Genomic DNA, 24,488 nt, shown 5'->3' on the forward strand with positions numbered 1-24,488 from the left:
ATTATTCTCTCAAGTGGATTGAATGATATCTAAACTCCTAGCAATTTGATACTCATCATCATTCATTAGATTACACAAACAACACAAAACATGAGCAAACTCTTCTCTAGTAATGGAAAATTTTACACCATTCCCTTTTCTTCTTGTGCGTCTGTTGTATTTCCATTCTACTTACTCTGCAGAGTTTTATATGCAAGAGTCTTTTATAGGTCATGCTGTGATACTTCTCTGTAATAAGAAGGCTACATATACAACTATTTAAATTTAAAAATTTCTTGGGATCATAAGGCTCTAAAGTATTAACATTTCTTCTGCACTTATTTTATCTCATCTTCTGTGGTTAGGAATATATAATTGCTCAATACAATGTATTTTACACATACTGATAAATCCTAATTAAATATAAAAACAAGACTGTATTGAACACATTTCTCAATGGGATGGATGGCGCTGCTTTATTTGTTTGTTTTTACAATCAATTCATGTATTCATTGAAGAATATTACTGCTAGCCTGAGGCAGAGTTCAGCACCAATTCATTTCTACTTTTCATTGTTACAGTTTCAATGTTGAGAAACTGGGAATGGTAGAATAGAGTTGCCAGATTCAGTCCCCTCTCCTGCCCAATATAGGACTCTCAGCTGAGGTCAAATATCAGCCATGAAAAGCCATTTATAGGGGAGTAAGCAGTGGTTGTTCTTTTTTTTGATACAGAGTCCCACTCTGTTGCCTGGGTTTGAGTGCTGTGGCCTCAGCCTAGCTCACAGCAACCTCCAACTCCTGGGCTCAAGCAATCCTCCTGCCTCAGCCTCCCAAGTAGCTGGGACTACAGGCATGTGCCACCATGCCCGCCTAATTTTTTCTGTATATTTTTATTTGGCCAATTAATTTCTTTCTATTTATAGTAGAGACAGGGTCTCGCTCTTGCTCAGGCTGGTCTCGAACTCCTGAGCTCAAATGATCCGCCTGCCTTGGCCTTCCAGAGTGCTAGGGTTACAGGCGTAAGCCACCACACCCAGCCACAGCGGTTGTTCTTGTCTGTACTGCATTTGTCCTTCCATCTGTCTGCTCATTGGGGGGCTGCCGCACCACTCTACGAATCGTGGGATGCTGGCAGGGCGGCTGTCACAGTGACCCAGCTGGCCCACAGGACAGGTGTGTGATCATTTCTAGCCAGTCATTGTTCACCATGGCCTGGGCCACAGAGACTGGGCCAAGGGTAGGTCTGTGACCCAAGGAGGGCCAATTAGAACCTTCCTGTGGGATTTGACCCATGGTCACTGGAGGAAAGGAGCTCACGCTTTCTGGTTGATTCCAAGTCCTGAGTATACAGCCCTGGGACTGTTGGCAGGCGCATCAACTAACTGCCTTTTCCTGCTTGGAGAAGGCCAAGTTGACTGGGGAGGAACAAGGCTGCCCTCTGAAGAGAAGTAGAGCCAAGAGCAGCAAGCCCTGGGTCTCCCGATAACATGGTGTGAGCCACTGAATTCAGCCATCTCTGACAACAGCTGTACCCAAGGACATCTCAGTCATGTGAGCCAATAAACCAATCTTGTTCTTTAATCCTGTTTGGGTTGGTTTCACTTCTAACCTACACAGTCTGATTAACATGTTGTGCTAGTTTCTGGGCGTGGTGGCTCACACCTATAATCCTAGCCCCTGGGAGGCCGAGGTGGGCGGAGCGTTTGAGCTCAGGAGTTCGAAACCAGCCTGAGCAAGAGTGAGACCCTGTCTCTACTATAAATGGAAGGAGATTAATTGGCCAACTAATATATATAGAAAAAAAAAATTAGCCGGGCATGGTGCCACATGCCTGTAGTCTCAGCTACTTGGGAGGCTGAGGCAGGAGGATTGCTTGAGCCCAGGAGTTTGAGGTTGCTGTGAGCCAGGCTGACGCCACGGCACTCACTCTAGCCTGGACAACAAAGTGAGACTATGTGTCAAAAAAACAAAACAAACAAACAAAAAAACCCATGTTGTGCTAGTTTCCTATTGCTGCTATAACAAGTGACCACAAACTTAGTGCCTTAAAACAATGCAAGTTTGTTATCTTACAGTTCTGGAGGCGTGACATCTGAAATGGGTCTTATAGGCGAAAGTCAAGGTGTCAGCAGAGCTGCATTCCTTTGGAGGCTCTGGCGGAAATTGTTCATCTGCCTGTTCCAGCTTCTAGAGGCTTCCTGCACTCCCTGGCTCCTGGTCACTTCCTCAGGTCACCCAACCCTCTGCTTCCACTGTCACGTGTCCTGACTCTTCCACCTTCCTTTTATTAAGATCCCTGTGGTTACATTGGACCCACCAGGATAATCCAGGATGATGTCCCTATCACAAGATCCTTAACTTCATCTCATCTGTAAAGTCTCTTTTGCCATGGGAGGTGACATATGCAATGCACAGGTTCTGAAGATGAGGACAAAGGTATCCTTGGGGGCCATCATTTTGTCTCATACTCAGGAAGGAGAATCCCAGCTGACGCTAAGAAGGTCACTGTTAATCAAAGTCAAGTTCCCTATTTTTAGGTGGCCCCAACAGGAGCATGGTGCCAAGTTCCCCAGCACTCACCTGGGAGCAGCTGAGGGGGGTTTTGGGTGTCTGGTGAGGCTGTGGCCAGCTGGCGTCTCCCCTGCATCTCTGCATACTCTGCCAGGGGTCTGAGGAGAGCCAAAGCTCCGGAACATTGCAGGTAATTGCCATCAAGGTACAGCTCACTGGGGAAGGGAGGCAAAATACAAATAATTTGATGTTAGTTCCACTTCCCCAAATTTGGATTTGAAGTCTTCATCTGATGAAATAATATACCTAGTCATAAAATAATAAATAATCATAATAATTAATCAATAATAGGATATACCATAAAAAATAGACTTATTGACCATGTCAGCTGGCCAAAAACATAATATGTCATTCAGCATGACATCCTTGATTCTCAAACTTCACTAAAGGATCTTCCTCTTAGCATTAAGAAAAAGCAAACAGGCCGGGTAATCCTAGCACTCTGGGAGGCTGAGGCTGGCGGGTCACTCAAGGTCAGGAGTTTGAAACCAGCCTGAGCAAGAGTGAGACCCCGTCTCTACTAAAAATGGGAAGAAATTAATTGCCCTAAACTAAAAATATATATAGAAAAAATTAGCCAGGCATGGTAGCGCATGCCTGTAGTTCCAGCTACTTGGGAGGCTGAGGCAGAAGGATTGCTTGAGCCCAGGAGTTGGAGGTTGCTGTGAGCTAGGCTGAAGCCATGGCACTCTAGCCCAGGCAACAGAGTGAGACTCTGTCCAAGAGAGAGAGAGAGAGACAGAGGAGAGAAAGAAAGAAAGAAAGAAAGAAAGAAAGAAAGAAAGAAAGAAAGAAAGAAAGAAAGAAAGAGAGAGACAGAGGAGAGAAAGAAAGAAAGAAAGAAAGAGAGAGACAGAGGAGAGAAAGAAAGAAAGAAAGAAAGAAAGAAAGAAAGAAAGAAAGAAAGAAGAAAGAAAGAAAGAAAGAAAGAAAGAAGAAAGAAAGAAAGAAAGGAAGGAAGGAAGGAAGGAAGGAAGGAAGGAAGGAAGGAAGGAAGGAAGGAAGGAAGGAAGGAAGAAAGAAAGAAAGAAAGAAAGAAAGAAAGAAAGAAAGAAAGAAAGAAAGAAAGAAAGAAAGAAAGAAAGAAAGAAAAACTAGCAAGCAAACAAAAATAACTGGGAGGGGGGAGAAAATATGATTAAAATCATAGTGGGCTGTATAACTCGAGACAGAACAGTGCCAGGATGCGCATGGGGCGGGGCGGGGCGCGGTCTCACCAAATGGCGCTCTGGCTGACGACCGAGCCCAGCCGGGGCCCGCTCTGGGGCCCCAGACCACAGTAACGCAGACTGAGGTCGTGAAGCCTCTGGTTGTTCTCCAGGCCTGAGAAGATGCTCTCAATTTCTTCATTTCCAAATCTAAAAAGAAAGGAAGGTGTCAACCTAAATAACAGAGGGAGGGGCTCTCTGAAAGCAAAGGGTATTTATTCGGGAAGGGGCATCGCAATGGGAATACACGGCCATAGTAAACTGTGTGCGTGTCCAGGGAGGTAAAGGAAGACAAGGGTTTTTAAAGGAAAAACGAGGAGTTTATGTAATTGTTTTGAAATAATTATCCTTGGCTACAGAGATCAATAACAAGGGTGGCGCCAGTCTAAGGCTGAACAGGCAATTGGCGGGCGGATGTCCTCCCAGAAGTATTTGCGATGGCCTTTGTGCAAGACTGTGGCTTTTGCAGAGTCTTTTGTGATAGTTCTTTTTCCCTCCCTCATGGCCTTCCCAGCTCTATCGGTCAGGGTTTTGTTTTTGTGACTTCATTTTAATTCTGACAATATTCACAACAGGAATAAATTAGTGACTTTTAAAACCTATGTCACGCACTGGATTGTTAATGTTGATGCCCTCCCTGGGGTAGTTAGAGGCATTTCTGCTGACCCTTAATTCGAACGTCCAGGGCCAGAGCTGGCTGTGGGGGCGGGCTGGGTGTGGAGAGAAGGAGGCCCGAAGTCTGCCTCCTGGTAAAGGGAGCAGAAGGTGGCCGGGACTGCCCATGCAAGGGAGCGGAGGAAGAACAAGCTCTGAACCCCAAAGCTGGCCACTCCGGAGAGAGGCGAGATGGCCCAGGGCAGAGATGGGAGGAGCCTGGGAAGACTGCTGTCAGGAGGGGCCTTTTAAAGTGTGTCCAGAGCAGGTTCAGGAGAGTTCCAGCACTCCGTCCCTCCCTTCACAGGCCTGTGCCGTTCCCTCTTCTTGTACTGCGGTCTCCACTTTGCCAAGTGAAACCACATGCGTCCTCAGCAGCCTCCGGGGGAAGGTGATGGTAACATTCCTGGGTCAGAAAACTGAGGTTTGGCGAAGTAAAGCAGCATCGTCAAGGAATTTGGAGGGTCAAGGCTTGAACTTTAAGCTGAGGTGGGTAGTGTAAACAGACATAACTTTTAAATTTATTAATTCATGAACAAGGAATTATTGAGGGCCCACAACGTGCCCGCTACTGGGGTGGCTGTGAGGATGCGGAGGAGAGAGGAGGGCGTCCTGCCTGGTGGCCCTCACACCGTCAGGGAAGGGAAGGAACTGTAGTCCCCAGGGCCAGTAGCCTGCAGTAAGAGCCCCACAGGGACTGAGCATTCCAGCCTTACTTGCAGTGGTCCAGGACAAGAGAATGCAAACCGCTGAACTGCAGAGCCTTCCCAAGTCGCCCTAGAGACCACAGATCCATCTTGCAAGCAATGACTTCTAAGGTGGTGAACGGGCAGGTGGTGCGGCCCTTCAGCTCCAGAAACAAAGCCTAGAATGCAAGATGGAAAGACACTTACACAGCCATGACAGACGTGCTTTTTGCTTTAATATGTTGCTTGCAAGTCAATCGTATCAGTTACCTCGACATTTTAGCCTCTAGATAATTTTCTGTTAATAATTACCTAAGAAAAAGGTGGCACGAAAATAATTTCCCTTTGAAACAAAAATTCCTTGAAGAATGCTATGGGAAACACCGAGCTTCACGATGAGATAAGATATACTGGAGGATATCATTTTAGATGTTGGTATGGGCCGAATTGCGTGTCCTCCCAAATCCTAGCGCCCAGTACCTCAGCATGTGGCTGTATTTGGAGATGGGGTAATTAAAGATGTAATTAAGTTAAATGAGGTCATTAGGGTAAAGCTTTACCCAATATGACTTGTTTTCTTATAAGAAAAGGAGATTCAGACACAAATGGACAGAGAGAAGACCATGTGGAGACACAGGGAGAGGCCAGCCATTCGCAAGCCAAGGAGTCCTCAGAAGAAATCAACCCAGCCTCCACCTTGATGTGGGACTCCCAGCCTCCAGAACTGTGAGAAGATAAATTTCTGTTGTTGAAGCCACCTAGTGTGTGGTACTTTTTTTTTTTTTTTTGAGACAGAGTCTCACTCTCTTGCCTGGGCTCGAGTGCCATGGCATCAGCCTAGCTCACAGCAACCTCACACTCCTGGGCTCAAGCGATCCTCCTGCTTCAGCCTCCTGGGTAGCTGGGACTACAAGCACGTGCCATAGTGCCTGGCTAATTCTTTCTATTTTTTTTTTTTTAGTTGTTTGGCTAATTTCTTTCTATTTATAGTCAAGACAGGGTCTTGCTCTTGCTCAGGCTGGTCTTGAACTCCTGAGCTAAGCAATCCTCCTGCCTCAGCCTACCAGAGTGCTAGGATTATAGGTGTGGCCCCAGTCTGTGGTACTTTGATGTGACAGCCCGAAGTGACTAAGACAGATGTTGATGTTCTAATCAACAAATTAACCCTCCTCAGGAGGAGGAGGAAGGAGGGCGGAAAAAAAAAACCAAAACAAATTTACCCTCCCATGGTTGTGTTATTTTTAGTAGAGAGGTATGGATATGCCAATCTTCTTATAATTAAATACAAAATTATCTGTCATTTATAGCCATGAATATTAGGATTTGGAGGTCTGCTTAGAACAGGACTGTGCAAATTCAGTAACCGGGTGCTTCTCACATGGAAGCATCTGGACTGGCACCGTCTCATGTTCCCACGGTGTCCTGAATGCAGGGTCTATGGCAAGGTCATTCCCCGTGGTAACAAAGGATACCGGTGACAGTTAAATCCCCACCTGAGAGGAGAGGGTGTGTAAAAATACCAACCATGGCAATGTCGTGAAGGCCACCTTTCAGCACTTAGAAACTCCAGAGCCTGAGGACTCCTTCAGTTCAGTTTAAGCCCAGGGGAGGCTTTGGTGGAGTTTGGAGGACTTAGGGTTTTTTCGAGGTAATGACATGTTGGTCAGTTGTAGGGTTCCAAATTATATCTTGACTGAGATTAGAAAGGCACTTGCAACCTTAACCACAGAGCTGGTGCCAAGGCGTCTTTAATGAGAGACGCCTGGTTTGAGTGCTGGATTCGAGCCATCTTCCTGACAGAGGAGCCCATGTGGCATGTCAAGGCCAATGTTAACACTCCTCTGGCCAGAACAGACCCTTGACCGGGTCCTAAAGCTCCCACCCAGAGTGTGTGCCATCACTCTTGGGCACCGATGCTGCTGTGGGCGGGCCCACGGCCATGCGGGATAGGATTCCTCAGCAGCCCCGCTCAGCAAGAGGGCTGCATTTTAAGGAACTGTGAAAGATCACTTTTAACATGAATGGACAGCATTCTATTTCCCGCTTGGGTGGACTGGGTACCCTGATTGACCCTCTGAATAAAAGCAACTAAAATGCTGGCTACATATTTAAAATATCCTTTTTAAATTTATTTTTAAGCTCTGGTAAAATACACACAACGTTTACCATTGTTACCATTTTTAAGTGTACAGTTCAGTGGTGTTAAGCATTCACATTTTTGTGCAATCTTAACCACCATCCATCTCCAGAACTCTTTTTTTTTTCCATCTTGCAAAACTGCAACTCTATACCCATTGAACAATAGCTCCTCAGTGCCCCTCCCCCAGACCCTGGCAACCACCATTCTGCTTTCTGTCTCTAGGAATCTGACCCGATAGGTACCTCATAGAAGTGGAATCATACAGTATTTGTTCTTTTGTGTCTGGCTTATTTACTTAGCATTATGTCCTCAAGGTTCACTCATATTGTAGCCTGTGTCAGAATTTCCTTCATTTTTAAGGCTGAATGATATTCCATCCTATACACCACATTTAATTTATCTGCTTGTCTGTCGATAGACACTTGCATTGCTCCCACCCTTCAGCTATTGTGAATAATGCTGCTATGAACGTCGGTATGCAAATATATCTTTGAGACCCTGCTTTTAATTCTTTTGGGTATACACTCAAAAGCAGAATTGCTGGATCATACGGTCATTCTGTTTTTAATCTTTTGAGGAACCACCACACAGTTTTCTGTAGTCGCTGCGCCATTTTACATTGCCACCAACAGTGCAAAGACTTCCAATGTTTCCACATCCTCACCAACGCTTGTTATTTTTTATTTCTTGGTAGTAGCCCTCCTAACGGGTGTGAGGTGATATGTCACTGTGCTTTTGATTCGCATTTCCTTAGTGATCAGTGACATCTTTTCATGTACCTATTAGCCATTTGTATATCTTTTCTGAAGAATGCCTATTCAAGTTCTTTGTCCACTTTAAATTAAATTGCTTGTTTTTGTTGTTGTTGAGTTGTAGCTGTTATTTATATATTCTGGATGTTAACCCCTTATTAGATATATGATTTACAATTATTTTCTCTCATTCCATGGGTTGTCTTTTCATTCTGTTAATTATGTCCTTTGGTGCATAGAAGTTTTTCATTTTGATGTAGTTCGATTCACCTATTTTTTATTTTGTTGCCTGTGCTTTTAGTGTCATGGCCAAGAAATCATTGCCAAACCCAATGCCAAGAAGCTTTTTCTCTACGCTTTCTTCTAAGAATTTTAAAGATATTTTTTAAAAATGTTTTAATTGGCTGGCAGGTTAGTGAGGAATACCCAAAGGTCAATGAATGAGGGAAAATGGGAGCCTGATTGGGTGTGCTGAGCACTGACACCAGCTTTCCGGAAAAGCTTCATGGAAGAAGTAGATGTGAGTGCTGGTTTTCATGGATCATGGGATCCAGGGAATAGGAGATAAAACCATAGCCAGTGAGCGTGAAGAGTTCAGCAGGAAGTTCTACATGAAGGTGTGGCCCCAAACACAAAGTGGGCCACAGCGTTATGCCCTTAAAGTAGGATGAACTAGAAATAAACCCAAGTCTCCTTTCCCCCAATGCACCCCAAGGAAAATTGCCTTTTTCGAACAGATAAATATAGTGAAAAAATGTATCCCCTGAGAACTCACAAACTAGCCTGAATACAGCTTGGCACCCTGAATTAATATGACTGGAATGGTTCAGAGAAACCTAGGTCAAGAATTTAGTGTAACCCTGGGATGGTAGCACCCTGAGTGCACCCAAGATTGCCAAAAGCACCCTGAATTTAAAAATAAAAGCATAGTGTAGCTTTTCAGCTTCGTGACTGCCCTTTTAAAACTCAAATGCCCACAGGGATAATTATCCCTGTGATGTTCTTCTCCCTGGGTCTTCATTTTTGATCCCTGACCTTGGATCTCTTACTTGCCTAATAAGTGTGTGTGTGTGTGTGTGTGTGTGTTTATCTTGTCTTCAGTGAAAGAGATGGTCTAATGATCTGATTTACCCTTTCTAGAAGCAAAGTCCTTTATGTGACTTCTCGCAGTCACTAATGGAAGTTCAATTTAAAAAAATAAAATATAATTGCATATGTGACAAAGCTATCTTTCAAAAATGAAGGTTGCATGTGATATGATGGCAGTCGAAATCAATGCATATGGAGAAATCTTGACAACATGATGTTAGTAAAAAAGTAAGTCATAAAATCATACACACAGTGCAATTCCATTTATGCAGATAAGCACATACATGCATATGTAATACAAGTGTAAAATATGCACGGGGTTGATATACATCAACTTCAGGCTAATGGTGCCTCTGGGAAGTAGATGTGGGAAAAGAAGTGAAATGAAGCTGTAGCTATTATATTTGTAAATGTCTGCAAATTTTATTTCTTAAGAAAAGTATATTACATCTGGGTGGTGGGTCCATAGATGTCAGTTCTAATATTTTCTCCATTTTCATGTTTGAAATATTTCATTGAAAATAGTTTTTTAAAAACAAAGCCTTGTAGCACATCAGTTGACAACCAAATGAACTCTGGCCACAGCACATGATGTAATTGCTTACATTAAATTTTAAGGTTTGAGAGAATATTTTTAAAACCATGACTCACGAGTCTGGCAACCTCTGGGTTGCTCAGCTGAAGGCCCCAGATGCAGATCTCTTTCCCCAGCCTGTAACGCTCATCTCGAATTGTCATGAGCAAAGGTTCCAAGGAAACTGGTAGGGTGGTTGGTGGGGAGCCATCAGGTCTTACAAATGTAAACTGGAGTGTAAGAAAAAAAACGGCATCATATTAGATATTGTAACGAGAAGTCTATGCATCTGAATAGGTGGAAAAGGAATATTGTCATTAGACAACATTAATGAACATTTAAAATAATTATTAACATTTGATCTCGTGTGCATTGGGGTGGTGACTCAACACAAACTTAACAAAGTTTCTGCCATGTGCAAAACTCTGAAAAGTCCTATAGGGCACAGATTTTTCCAGCAGGTAAATTGGGTCATAAAATCAATTTACTGGGTTGCCACCAGCTTTTTCTTTTTTCTTCTTTATGAGATAGAAAAGAAGGGAAATTATCCAAGCGCATCTCAGGAAGTAAGGATAATAATGATTGTCTCGTGAGGCTTTTATTTAAGTGACATTCACAATCAAAACGGAGACCTCACCTAAGCAACCCGCCCACCATAAACAGCCCTTATGGTGGCACTAATGCGCTGGTACTTACATATGGAGTCAGGATGTTAATTGTATTTCTAATGGTGATTGTAATCTTTTAAAAGTTTGGAAAACATTGCCGAAGGGACTAATGTGAACAAGATTTATGATTAACCCTATGACTAAGTAGTGGGGGCTAATTATAAAAACTGCAGTAGAAAACAGTTAATTAGTAACTATTTTACTACAAAAAGGCTGGCGGCTCTGGGAAGATAGTTTACTGGGATCTTTGTCCAAGATTGTCCAAGGAGATTTGTGGGGGACCCTAGAGAAGGAACTGGGAAGAGGGGTTACAGAGAACTGGGAGGGTGAGTGGAGCAGGGCAGAGTGGGGTGGGGAGAGGCCCAGGGGAAGGAGAGGGGCCGGAAGTTCAGAGGAAAGAGGGAAGATGGGAGAGGAACTTCAGAAGGTTCTTTTGGCGAGAGGTGCAATGTAATCTTCCCACCTCTCAAACACATTTAGGAAAAATATGGTGAGATGGATCTGGGCCAGAATCACCTTAGAATAATGATCTCTCTTTTTTTTAAAGCATCCATCTCTATCTAATAATTTCCTTTAGTGCCTTGTTTCAGCACTTAGCATCTTAGGAAATCAGTAGGTATTTGATCAAAACTTCTGGGCTGGTGTAGAAAAGTTGTGAGCACTTTGGGGTGCTAGGTTCTCCCTTCTGGTCTCTCAGGTGCCCCCTTTTTAAAGTTGCCCATTTCATTTCACTGCTGACCTCTCCTCTCCTCTTTTCCCCTCACACCCAAGTCCTGGATTTAATCTTAGAAGGAAATGACATCAGAATTTTTTCTGGAACCTAGTGCTTTTGGAGTCAGAGTTCTGCACGTGCTGACCTCACTCCAAGTGAGCCAGGCCTCACAATGGCAGGTGTAGGCGATGGCAGGTCAGGCCTGATGACAGGGACACACCCACAGTGGAGGGAGGGAGATGGTCACTTGGAGGGGTCAGGTGGGTGGCAGGAGTGCTGGGAGGGGAAGTCCTGCAGTGGTGACCAAAGAGGTGACCTTCAAGCTTGGGCTCGGCCTTCCAGATGTGGCGTAGAAGGAGAGCCGGGGAGCGGGAGGGGAGTCCTTTTGAGGGAAGTGGCGTGAGAACAGGCAGGTGGGCTGGAAGGGGTGGGAGGGACAGCTAGGGGGGAGGAGCGGGAAGGTAGGAGAAGTGCTGAGCAGGCCCTGGGTGGCTTTGGACTCTACTTGGTCAGGAATGCAGAGGGGGTGACACAGTCAGCTTTAGGCTTGAGGGGACTGAGGAACCATGCTCCTTGGGAGTAAACCCTGGCCAGTTCTTTTCAGAGAAGAATATGGAAACCAGACCATACACTCACCTTCCTGAGAACCCGGTCACTGTCGATGCTGCTTTTCAGGTCCCTTTTGATGGCTGGACACATGGACGTCTGAGACTGTGCACAATGCTTCTCATACGTTTTCAGGAACTTTTGAAGAATCGGAGCGATGGGCAGGGGTGCCCCTTTAATTTTTCGTTTTCCTTCCTTTACTTTCGGCATTGTTTTATAGTGTTAGATCTCACTTGGATTCTGAAATTAGTAACTTGCCCTGAAACCCAACACACAGATGTCTTTTTAAGGAGCAGAACACACCTCCCCAACTAAAAATGGGCAAATATTTTTGCACACCCTTCTCTGAACATCTAAAGGCTTCATTTGTCTTAAAATGGGACTAGGGAGTCAAGATAGAGACAGTTGAAAGGCATTGTCAGCTTCCATCCCCTGGGACCATGTTCTTTCTTTTAGATTCTTTAAAAGGGGGGTAGTATCAGTGAAACTCAGTTACAAAGCAATGCAAGGAACATTATTAATACTGGGTGCTAAATATTATCAAGAACATACTGATCTAAAAACATCATAATTCTCTTCAGAAACATAATTCTTGCCAGGCAGTATATCATAGTGATTAAGAATGTGGACTTTGGAGGCTAGCGGGTCTGGATTTTAGTCTTGTTGCCACCCGTTGATTCACTGGGTGGTCTTAGGTAAATTATGAAGCCTCTTCAAGCCTCGGTCTCCCCATCTGTAAGATGGATTATGGTTGTTATAAGGATTAAGTGAGATAAGTTTATAAAGTATTTAGCACTATACCTGGCACAGAGTGGAAGTGCTGAATAAACTTGATTATTACTATTGATGTTATTATTTTTATTCTGCTGGACACAGGAAGCCGCACAATCAGGACTGATTTTTTCCTTTAAATTATCCAGTTCAGAAAGGTCCCTCCATGTGATGACTTAAGGGAATGAAGGGACCTCTGATCTCGATTCACAGAGACAAAGGTTTATGGGCGTTATTGGGGTTTTCCCACATAGGAAAGTTTCCAGATAGAGACTGTCCAGAAATGTGTTTACTGTCTTACATCTAAAGGGGCTCTTCTTGTTGAATCCAGGCCTGGCGGAGCATCCCAAAGACACTGATACGCGACAGGGCTGTCAAGGAAGGCAAACATCAAAAGGAACGTGGCTTTTCTACCTGCCTGACAGCAGCAACCCTCTTGCCCCACTTAGGTCTGTTTCCCTCCAAGTAGCCAGAGTGACATTTTTGAAATATAAATCAGATCGTGTGACTCTTCTGCTTAAACTTCTCCAATGATTTCCCATTACATTTATCGTTTTTATTTATTTATTTTTTTTATTTTTTATTTTTATTTTTTTTGAGGCAGAGTCTCGCTTTGTTGCCCAGGCTAGAGTGAGTGCCGTGGTATCAGCCTAGCTCACAGCAACCTCAAACTCCTGGGCTCAAGCAATCCTGCTGCTTCAGCCTCCCGAGTAGCTGGGACTACAGGCATGCGCCACCATGCCTGGCTAATTTTTTCTCTATATATTAGTTGGCCAATTAATTTCTATTTATAGTAGAGACGGGGTCTCGCCTTTGCTCAGGCTGGTTTCAAACTCCTGACCTCGAGCAATCCACCCGCCTTGGCCTCCCAGAGTGCTAGGATTATAGGCGTGAGCCACTGCACCCGGCCTACATTTATCTTTTATATGTTCATTCTGTCAGTTGTTGAGAGATGGATATGGCTGTGAATGACTACTTCTGCTATTGATTCTGCAATTTTTGTTTTTTATATTTTGGAGCTATGTTATTAGGTGCCCATACATTTGTAACTGATAAATCTTCCTGTGAGGGCTACCCTTTTGTTTTTGTTTATTACCTCTCTTTATCTCTAGTAATGCTTCATGCCTTAGAACCATGGTTCCCAAACCTACACTGTACACTGAGGGGCACTGCCACAAATTTGCAGGGCACCGTGGGATATTTTAAATTGTCAAGAGAAAGCCAGCAACATCTGTTGGATGCCATGTGACCTATTAGCTGGAGGTCATTCACAATTTCAAATTAGACACTTGCATTAATATTTTACTGCTGATGAGCCCATCACGAGTGAAAAACATTCTGGAAAGGGAGAATGAACCTAGTAGAATGTAGAGACAGTCAAGTACTGTAGTAAGGGACAATCACAGTATTGTAGCTGACGGGGTCCTTACAGATTGTCTAATCCAAGACTTCGAGTTCTGAAACTTGAAAAGTCCTGGGCAAGCCTCAACGACTGCTCACCCTGCCCCTCTCCCACTCACGGCCTTCATCCAGATGTCACCTCCGAATTCTACTCAAGGCTCTCTGCTCCGGGCAGCTGCAGCAGAGCTACCAGACGTGGCAGCTACCTGGAACCGGTTGGCCATCTTGGGTCTGGTAAAACTTTCATTTCAGGTGTGACAGAAGGGAGGCCTAGGTAGGGGAAGACGGGGCTTGCTCCAGCTGAGAACAGAACGGGGCCTCCTGACTCCCAAGACGGTTTCAGGCACAAGGTAGAGGGCCACAAGAGCACACAGCCACATGGTGACCCTCCCCAGAAGCCAGGAGGAGAGGCCTCAGCATGAAACCTACCTTGCTGGCACCTTGACTTCAGACTTCCAGCCTCTGGAACTGTGAAAAATACGTTTCTGTTCTTTAGACCACCCAGTCTATGGCATCTTGTTAGGGCTGCCCAGCTGACTAAGACAGTATACAGCAGCCGTCCCCAACTTTCTTGGTACCAGGGACCGTTTTCATGGAAGACAATTTTTCCACAGATGGGGGGGAGGGTTGGGGATTATTGAAGAGCATGACATTAATCGTGCAAACCTCTCTGCTAATGATTATCTGTACTTGCAGCCGCTCCCCAGCGATACCAGCACCGCCTCAGCTCATGAGGCAGGAGACTCTCATGATGTGCCCGGGTTTGCGCTGCTGTGAGAATCCAACGCTGCTGACCCGACAGCGGGCGGAGCTTATGCGCGATGGGAGCGAGGGGCGGCTGTAAATGCAGATGAAGCCTCGCTTGCGACCGCAGGTATACAGTATTGCTGGTCACCTGATGGGGTATTTCTCACCAGCCTTTGCTGAGTGTTTACAGATGCACAGACTACACCCTCACAGCGTCTGCAAATGCCCTATTAAGACACTTTTGAATCTTGAGTTTTTCACTTAATATTTTATCACAAGCATTTCTTTATGCCATTTCTGTATATACTAAGTGTTGTGGCCCACGTTAGCAAATATTTAGGCTCTTCAAAGCCAGAATCGATTGACCGAATCATTAATGAACACTTATTGAAGGTCTAAGGCATGTGTGCTCTGCCCTGTGCTGAGTTTTACTCATCTGGAAGGGGCTCCCCTCCCCAGCTTCTTGGAGATGGGACAGGGGCGGCTGAAGGGGTGAGAGAAGGGGCCGGCGGGCCCTGCGCTCTGTCCCTAGGGGTCGGGGGAGAACAGAGCCGTGCTGAGTTTCTTGCACGCTCAGGTTGGAAAGCTGCCGGCGCCACCTGGGAGTCTCAGGGGACACGACGGGGGCCAGCAAGGAGGGGTGCACCCGCTCTCTTCTCCGAGGCTCCGGATGCACGCAACCATTTAAACACAATCCCTAGAGAATCCGCGCTGCCCGCCCCGCCTGCGGAAAGCCCAGCTGCGTCGCAGTGCCCCGCTGCCCTGGGGGTGTCCGGGTGGGGTGTGTGCCTCGGGAGGGAAGGGCCGCGCGCGAGCACGCACAATCTCCGGGGAGCCCAGTCCCAGCCGGGTCTGGAGCATTTAACCCCCAGGCCCCCGCAGTCCCACTGCCGGAGCAACCTGGTCGGGCACGCTCCCCACCCGCGCGGCGTCCGCACTCACTCGCGCGCGGTCCCTGCGCCCCTCGCCCCGCCGGCTTCCCGCGTCGCGTCGGCGCCCTGGAGACGGCGGCGGGGGGCGGAGGCTGGAGGGACGGTCCCGCGCGCGGGAGGGAGAGGAGCGCCGGGCAGGGCCGAGGCGGCGGCGGACACAGCACGCTAGGGCTCGTCGCAGGTCGGGCTTGGACTTGGAGGAAATGAGAAATCCTGGTGTCCTTGCTGCGGGTGAAGCTTGTCCCCGCCAACGTCAGGTGTGGGGACCAGATGTCAGGTCCGTGTTCCCTGGTTCTTGGTCCCCAGTACCGAAGAATGGTTCCTGGTACCGAGTCGAGGAGCAAATGAGCAGACCAAGCAGCAAGCAAAGCAATGCAAAGCGAAGCGCCAAAGTTTATTAAAGCACAGTTCGCTCCAGAGAGGGAATGGGTCAACCCTGCGAGTGGAGGAGACCCTGAGTTTAACAAGATTTTCCCTTTTATGCTGATTCCCCAATTATTAAGTGGGGGTGGAATATTCATGATTTTTCTTGGAAAAAGGTGGAGAATTCCTTGGAGTGGGAACCCTCCCCATTTTTAACCTTGTAAGGCAATTTCCAGGGGTTGCCATAGTATTTGTAAATTGTCATGGTGCTGGTGCATTTTTTACTCATTTACTATGTTAATGAGAGTAGGTCATTTGAGGATACAGTCACCTTACTTGTACGCATACTCCAGAGACCCTCATTTGTGACCTTGGCCATAACTCCACTTTGTGGCCTTTCCACCTCTTTCTGGTAGGTCAGTCCTTGGAGACCCCTTATCATAGACCAAATATCTGGTCAGTCCTTGGCGAGCCCTTGATACATCACCTGTTCATTCTTGACACATCACCTGTTTGTTCTTGGAAGCCCCACTTCTGGTCAATTTGTTCCTCCTATAGACAAAGCATCTCCTAACTTCATCTATTTCTCATTAGAATCCAATCCCCAAAGCATCTGTTCCCCTTCCTCCGTATCCCAACCTAACACCAAAGGAGATGGGTGGGGAGGAGATCTGGCAGGGGACAGAAGTTGAGGAAGGAGGACGGGTGTTCCTGCTCATCAGTGGGGCATCGGGGTGACAGAGGCCCCCAAAGTGGAGTTGCCCAGCCTGTTCCCGCCACCCCTTAGGTCCGCTATGGACCGGCCCTGGCCCCTACTGCGATTTCTCACAGAACCCAGGTTGCAAACCTGTCCCTGCCCTGCTGCTCCTGCCAGCTACAAGGGTTTCATTTTGTGGCTATTGTTTTATCCTCCCCAATCCCAGGAGGAAGGGGCATCAGGATAAAGGGAGAGGCTCAGAGGTTAGGCCTATAAAGGAATTTTTCTGGGGAATATTGAGGAGAAAGGTGAAAAACAGCTGAAGCTTTCCAAGAAGTGGATGGGAGAGGAAAATGGACTTTAAGAAACTTTACTGTGGGCAGTGGCTTTGGGACATGTAAAGTAAGGATTAGGAGGATGTATTGGGCAGAATAAAGTCCCCCAAATATTCATGCCCTAAGCCTTGAAACGTGAATATGTGAAATTATAGGCAAAAGCAACTTTGCAGATGATTAAAGTTACAGACCTAGGGGAGGGGGGCAGTCTAATCACAAGAGTCTGAGAACATGAAGTGGAGAACCTTCCAGGCTGTGGTCCGACAGAGATGAGAGATGAGAAGAAAGGCCAGAGAGAAGAAGTGAGAAGGAGTCTACACGCTCTCACAGGCCTTAAAGACAGAGAAAAGGGGACATGAGCCAAGGAATGCTGGTAGCTTCTAGAAGATGGAAAAAGCGTAAAAACGGATTCTCCCCAAACCTCCATAAAGGAGCACAGCCCTGCCCACACCTTGATGTTAGGTCAGTGAGACCTGTGTGGGCTTCTGACCTCCATACTTGGCACATAATACATTATCTAGGTAATATAACTCTCTTTAGATATAGAATAGGCTCTTAATGAATACTTGTTTAATGAAAAAAATGAATAAAAAAAGAATTTGGATTAAACAAATTCACAGTAAACTGCAAATGGAAAATAGCCCCTTAATTCCTGTGGGGCTGGCTGTTTTAAAACCAAATGGCTGTGGTGGGAAGAATTTTTGGCTCACAGAGAAGAAGTGAGGAAGGTTGAGGAAGGCAAGGAAGGCTTCTGAATTTGGACACACATGACTTTGCAGTGAGCGTGTCCCCATGAGCCAGCCTGTGCCCCTTGGTCATTTGTGTCTCTTCCCTTCCTCGCTGTGTTGACCTTATGGCTGTTCTCAGAGGGTCCATATTTTCTGCAACATGACTAGTCCAGCCCTTCCAAGACAAAACCAGAGGAGGGGAATGAGGGAGGAGAGGTCTAGAGTGGGTTAAGAGGGAGCCTGTAGGCCACTGAGCGGGGCTCTGAGCAGATAGATGTTTGCAGAGCAGAGCAGAAAGGAATGGTCAGAGTGGACAGGGACAGAGGGAGGGCCAGAAACTAGGTGGGCCTTCGCTCCCTGCTCATGCAGCACCAGAGCTCTTAGGAGGCCTTTGAGATGAATTCTACTTTTGGCAGAGGGAGGCTATTTTGCTGTTAGACATATAGGAGATCATATGCCAGAAGAGGAAGCCCAGGAAGGGATAAAGAAAGGAACAGGAGAAAGAAAGGGAAAAGGGAATAGGAGGAAGAGGAACAAAGGAGGACAGTGTGGTTGGAGGGGCAGACTGGCTTAGGGTGGCCTGCTCCTGATGCAGTGGCCATTCTACTAACTGATGTATCATCTCAAGAATGGAAAAACAAGCACCACATGTACTCACCAGCAAATTGGTATTAACGAATCAACACTTAAGTGGACATATAGGAATAACATTTATCAGGTGTTGGGCGGGTGGGAGGGGGGTGCATGGGCAATATATGTAACCATACCATTTGTACCCCCATAATATGCTGAAATAAAAAAAAATAAATACATAAATGGAAAAAAAATGTATCCACAAATATATCCTCTCTTCCCTTCCAGGATGGAGCTTAATTCCCTTTTCCTTGAGTGTGGACTGGACCTAGAGACTCGCTTCTAACAAATAGAACGTGGTGGAAGGGACAGTGTGTGGCTAGGTCAAAGAGGTGTGGCAGCACCCTCCTTGTTCTCCCTTGCAGCTCACTTGCTCTGGGAGGAGCCAGCCCCAGGTCCTGAGGACACTCAAGCAGCCCTGGGAAAGGCCCACTTGGCGAGGAGCAGAGGCCTCCAGCCAGCAGCCATGTGGGTAGGGCGGCTTAGAACCCGGTCAAGCCATCAAGGCCAGAACCACCCAGCTAAGCCACTCCCAGAATCCCGACTCTCAGAAATTGTGTGAGATAATAAGTGCTTGCTAGATAAAGCCATTACGTTGTTCAGTAACTTGTTCTACTGCCAATACCTAACCATCACACTTAGGAACTTCTCTATCATTAATGGAAGGTTCACAGGGTCCTAGGGGGTGCATGGTCAAACTGCTGGGTGACCTCCCTGATATCCATTCTCCACTGTACCTTGCTGACAGAGCTCGCTTTTGGCACGTGAGCCCATGAGCCAGGCTAGGAAAACAACACTCCTCAGCATTCCTTGCCTGTGGGTTACCATGGGACATGGCATTGGCCAATGAGACATAAGCTCTTTGAAAAGAGGCAGACCTAGGTGGCTTGAGCTTTTTGTCTTTTGTTCTTCCATTTCTTCTTGCTTGGAATATGGCCATTGCGCTGAAGGTGAAGCTGCCTGCAGTAGTCACCAGATGTCGTGTCAAACAACCCCTGGACGGGCCGGGCGCTGTGGCTCACGCCTGTAATCCTAGCTCTTGGGAGGCTGAGGCGGGCGGATTGCTCAAGGTCAGGAGTTCAAAACCAGCCTGAGCAAGAGCAAGACCCCGTCTCTACTATAAATAGAAAGAAATTAATTGGCCAACTGATATATATATATATAAAAAAAAAAAATTAGCCGGGCATGGTGGCGCATGCCTATAGTCCCAGCTACCCGGGAGGCTGAGGCAGAAGGATCACTTGAGCCCAGGAGTTTGAAGTTGCTGTGAGCTAGGCTGACGCCACGGCACTCACTCTAGCCTGGGCAACAAAGCGAGACTCTGTCTCAAAAAAAAAAAAAAAAAAAAAACACCCCCTGGACGGCTGAGCAGATGGTGGAAGGAGTCAGGGTCTCTGGCAGCCCCATGGACCCAGAATCGGTCTGGGCTGCCCTCCTCAGGGCTCTCATTACATAAGGCAAAGCTGCTCACATTTCTGTCACTCACAGCAGAGTGGGCGTTTACAGAAATATAAACCCCTTAACTGATGCATCTTCAGTCATGTGCATTCAATTCCAACATTTAAAAAGTATGCAGTGAGTAGGAATCATTCTGTAGTAACTGCTCTGATGAGGACAAGGATTATAGAGGCAAGAAACGAGGACTCAATGGCTTTGGGTTCTCAAGAAGAACACTGGGTTTTGAACTGAAAAAGTGAAAACCAGCCCTGCTGGCAGCCAGGTGATGGTTTCCAAATTGCATATAAACAACGCTCAGACAGCCTCCCCGCCTCCCAACAAGACCTGTGGAAGAAGACATAAGAGGCCATTCTCCAAGCACAGCCATGACTAAACATCCCCCTCTTCTGATGGCTCTGAGGACTGCTGCCCTTCCCCAGGGACAGCCCATTCTAGTGCTCCCGCCTCCATTATCAAGTTGCCCGAACTTCTGCACAGCATGTGGTCTAGCAGTGCCCCCACCCACTTCCCGCCTCCCTCCTTGCAGTCACAGGGCAGGTCCCAGCCTGTGAGAAGCCCCTCCCTGCTCCCTCTGCCTGAGCTCCTCGCCTTCCGCCTTCCGCCTTCCGCCTTCCGCCTTCCGCCTTCCGCCTTCCGCCTTCCGCCTTCCGCCTTCCGCCTTCCGCTGGGGGCATTTATCTCCCGCTGCAGCAAGGCTGGTAAATCTAACATAACATCTTTCACCTGCAGTCAAAGAAATTCTGATACTCTCTGGTCATTAGGCTTTCACAGAGCACCTCAAAGCCAGAGCTTTTAGCCCCTCCTGTCTCTAGTGCAGGCGTCTTCAAACTATGGCCCGTGGGCCACATGCGGGTGTTCTTGCCCATTTATTTTTTACTTCCAAATAAGATATGTACAGTGTGCATACAAATTTGTTCATAGTTTTTTTTTAAACTATAGTCCGGCCCTCCAACGGTCTGAGGGACACTGAACTGGCCCCCTGTTTGAAAAGTTTGAAGACCCCTGCTAGTGGCTCAAGCAGGCTCAGGAGTTGGTACAAGACTCCTGACTGCCAGAGCACAGCACCGGCAGCAGCTGGGACTGTTGCTAACTTACTAGACCTTGGCCTCAAATAACTCTCCTTCCGGTTGTGGGTCTGTTTCTCCTGTGCTGACAGGAGGAAGAGGGGAGGTCGTGCAACCTTAGACAGGCAGCCGCCCCAGAGTTCTGGGGACGCTCCCCTCTCCTTTTGGCTCTTCCCGTAGTTGTCCTTCAGTCCTGACTGGGTCTCCATGCAAAGTAGAAGCAAAATCTGCCGTGAGGCAATAGTGAGACCCTTGGGTAGACAGGTAAGGAGGGGTTCCTTCTGGGTGTGCTTAGAGGGCGGAGGAGGCTTTCCTGGGCTTGGGCGTGTCTGAAATTCACAGGCGCTAGATGTCGTGGGCTCGTGAGGCCTGGCCTTGCAAAACATTTGCAGGTGTTTCTGAAACAGGTTCAGACCAGGAAAAAAATCCCAAATGAACATCGTAACTAACAGGACCAGGGAATATTTTCCAATAAGAGACTCTATGGAGAAGGACATTTGAAAAGAAGTCTCAGATGGTTTTTCAACAAGGTGAATGGGATTGGTGCTACAAAAGTAAGTCTTAAATGTGGGCTGTATCAGTGCGTCGTTAGACCAACGAGGAGTGTTAAAAGAATGCTCTTGGCCGGAGGCCCTGCCCCAGACCAGTGACGAGGGACTCTGGGGTCCGGGCGTCAGTGTTGGTTCTCCAAGTGGGCTAACAGGCAGCCGGGGTGGAAGGACACTGGGCTGTGGCGACGCCGAGACCAAGAGTCAGAAAGCAGCTCTCCCCTTCCTCAAGCCAGGTGCTCAACCACCCTGATCTAATTTCTTCATCTGCAAAATGAGGGAGGTTGACTATTCGTGTTTCTGAAATTTTAATGTGCACATGAATTACATGGGCATCCTGTCAACATGCGATTCTGTGCAGCAGGTCTAGAGAGGGACCTGAGACCCTGCATTTGTTCGAGGCACCTGGGTAATGGCGGTGCTGACGCAGGTTGTACCTTGAATAGCAAAGGCTGGGTTAGTGGCTCTCAAATTGTGAACCCCAGACTGGCAGCCTGAGGACAGCCTGGGAAACTGATAGTGATGCAGAATCTTGGACTGTAACTCTGAGGCTCTGGGGTGGGACCCAGCCATCTGTTCTGAGCTCTCTAGGTGAGTCTGATGCGTGTTCCAATCTCAAGGCCACTGCCCTGTGAATTCCAAACTCTCTGGCTCAGAGTTTTTCTGGTGCCTGGTCTTTCTGATTCCTGCGGAAGCCACTGGCTCCCCCTCAGCACACCAAGCTGAAAGTCCATCAACACCAGAGGTGGCCCTGGGGGACTGTGACTGCATGCTTCTTCCCAGCAGTGTCCACGGTTTTGCTCCCCAAGGAGCCACTCCTGGGAACTTGGAGCTATCACGGCTTGCCTAGTGTGATGGTGAATTTTATCTGTCAACCTGGCTAGGCCATGGTGCCCAGATATTTGGTCAAATATTATTCTGGATGTTTCTGCAAAGGTGTGTTTTTTTGATGAGATTAATATTTACTCTGGGAGGCCAAGGCAGGAGGATAACTCAAGGTCAGGAGTTCAAAAATACCCTGAACAAGAGCGAGACCCCGTGTCTACTCAAAATAGAAATAAATTAATTGGCCAACTAAAAACATGTAGGAAAAATTAGCCGAGCATGGTGGTGCATGCCTGTAGTCCCAGCTACTCGGGAGGCTGAGGCTGTAGGATTGCTTGAGCCTAGGAGTTTGAGATTGCTGTGAGCTAGGCTCATGCCACAGCACTCTAGCCCGGGCAGCAGAGTGAGACTCTGTCTCAAACAAACAAACAGACACAGGAACAAACATTTTAAATCAGTGGATTTTGAGTCAAGCAGATTGCCCTCTATAACGTGAGTGGGTCTCATCCAGATAGTTGCAGCCCTTGCTAGAACACACACTGACTTCCCAGAAAGAAGGGATTCTGCCAGCAGGCTGCCTTTGGACTCAAACTACCACCCTTCCCTGGGTGTCCAGCCTGCTGGCCGGCCACATCAGACTCTGGACTTGGCCAGGCCTTCACAATCGTGTGATCCAATTTCTTAAGAGAAATCTGATTATCTGTACACACATCCTGTTGATTCTGTTTCTCTAGAGAATCCTGACTCATACACCTAGCATTTGGAAGTCCTTTCTGCTCCTCCTCAAATCCAATGTCCCCGCTTAAAAAAAATTATCTCGCCATCTTTTTTAGTCTCATGGTCAACTTCTCTGTGTCGAGTATTTGAAGGGAAATAATATCCAAAAACCTGACACGTTAAAGATCACAGAGCAAGAGCAGCATGCCAGAAGAGCCAGAATGAATGAAATTCATTGCTTTTTCTTAAAGTTGAATCTTCTTATTGGACTTTGCTATCTGTTGCAAGATATCAGGCATCTCTTTTAGTGGTTGCTGCTAAACATGGCAAATTTATAACATCAAAGTCTTCTTGCTGAAGTTGACAACTTTTTTCTTATTCAAATTAATTAACTTAAATTAATTTGAATATTCAATTTTCTACTTAGGTAGTAGGACAGAATTTTTTCTTCCCTTCCTCCTTCCCCAGTCCCAGCAATTCTCCTCTCCTGGGGTCTACTGTGTACTGAAGTTGAGGCTTAGTAACAGATATAGGCTTAGTAATGCAATACAGGGCCCCCCACTTTTTAGCATAATAATACTTTTTAAGCTTAATGCACACAGTAAACTGCTAAGAAAAGCTCATTTTTTTTAACACCGTGAAGGCCTATGTGCCTTGTGGACGCCTCATCTCTAGGACTGGAGCCTTCCTCCCACCCCATGAGGAGGGGAACGGAATGATTGTGCAGGCGGAATGGATGCTGCGGAGGGGCCCAGGAGCTGGATGGCTCTCAGGTGTGGAGCCCAGGGGCCTCCATTTGAGCCTAGGGAGTCTGGACAGGATGAGTTCAAGAGCGAAGGGAGACACTCCCAAACCACTGTGGACTCTGGCCTGAAAGATTGATGTGACCATAAAGTAAAGAAGTGCTTTGTACAATCTCCTGGACTTTGAGTGTGAGCATAATAAAGGTCTAAGATATAATTTCTTAAAGAAAAACACGAACATTGCATTAAGAAAACTGAAGTGGTTTTTGTTTGTTTGTTTGTTTTGTTTTTTATCTCTCCCTGTCTTGTGAAGCGAGGTGGACCACACACCATGGAGAAAGCTGGCAGGCCACAGCTCACCGAGTTTGGGAGCCCAGCTATGAGGTTCACACTTGTCCCCATACCAGTGATCCTCCCAAGTCTCCTTTCCGGTAAAGAGGAAAATTCAGGAATAGAGTCTGACTATAGACTTGTAATCACCACCCTTGTACCCTGAGGTTCTCATGTTGCAAGTGTCCTTGTGGCAGCTGTGCAAAGCCCAGCAGATGAGAAAATTCATTTTTTCTGATTCAGAAAGTCTAAATGCACAGGAACACTTGCTGAGCATGAGAGGAGAGGCATGCACCATGTGGGCTCTGAGTGGGATGGCAGAGACAAACAGCTGATGCTTTTGCTGAGCCAAAATCCAGTTTAAGGTCCGGGAAAAAATTACTGAGTACAAAAGTTAGTCTTAGAAATTTTATTTCACTCCCACAGCTTTCTTTCTCATAAGTCTGAGACACCACAATGGAGAAGACGACATTCTCATTTTTGAGCTCTGCTTGTTTCATCCAGTCCTCCCTATTCTACATAATTCTAAACCTTTCAGGGTATTTTTATGCATGA

General features: G+C 46.7%; 1 long non-coding RNA gene across 1 annotated transcript; it reads left to right on the top strand.

Annotated features, from left to right (window-relative positions):
* Positions 1-20,341: 20,341 nt before the first annotated feature.
* LOC105870091 (uncharacterized) lies at positions 20,342-23,613 on the top strand. The gene is made up of 4 exons (XR_001153451.2): positions 20,342-20,404; positions 20,951-21,034; positions 21,178-21,324; positions 23,504-23,613. It is a non-coding gene; the product is annotated as an uncharacterized LOC105870091 (long non-coding RNA).
* The last annotated feature ends 875 nt before the right edge of the window (positions 23,614-24,488 follow it).

Source organism: Microcebus murinus, chromosome 1 (genome assembly GCF_040939455.1).
Source record: "Microcebus murinus isolate Inina chromosome 1, M.murinus_Inina_mat1.0, whole genome shotgun sequence".
Lineage (NCBI taxonomy): Eukaryota > Metazoa > Chordata > Mammalia > Primates > Cheirogaleidae > Microcebus > Microcebus murinus.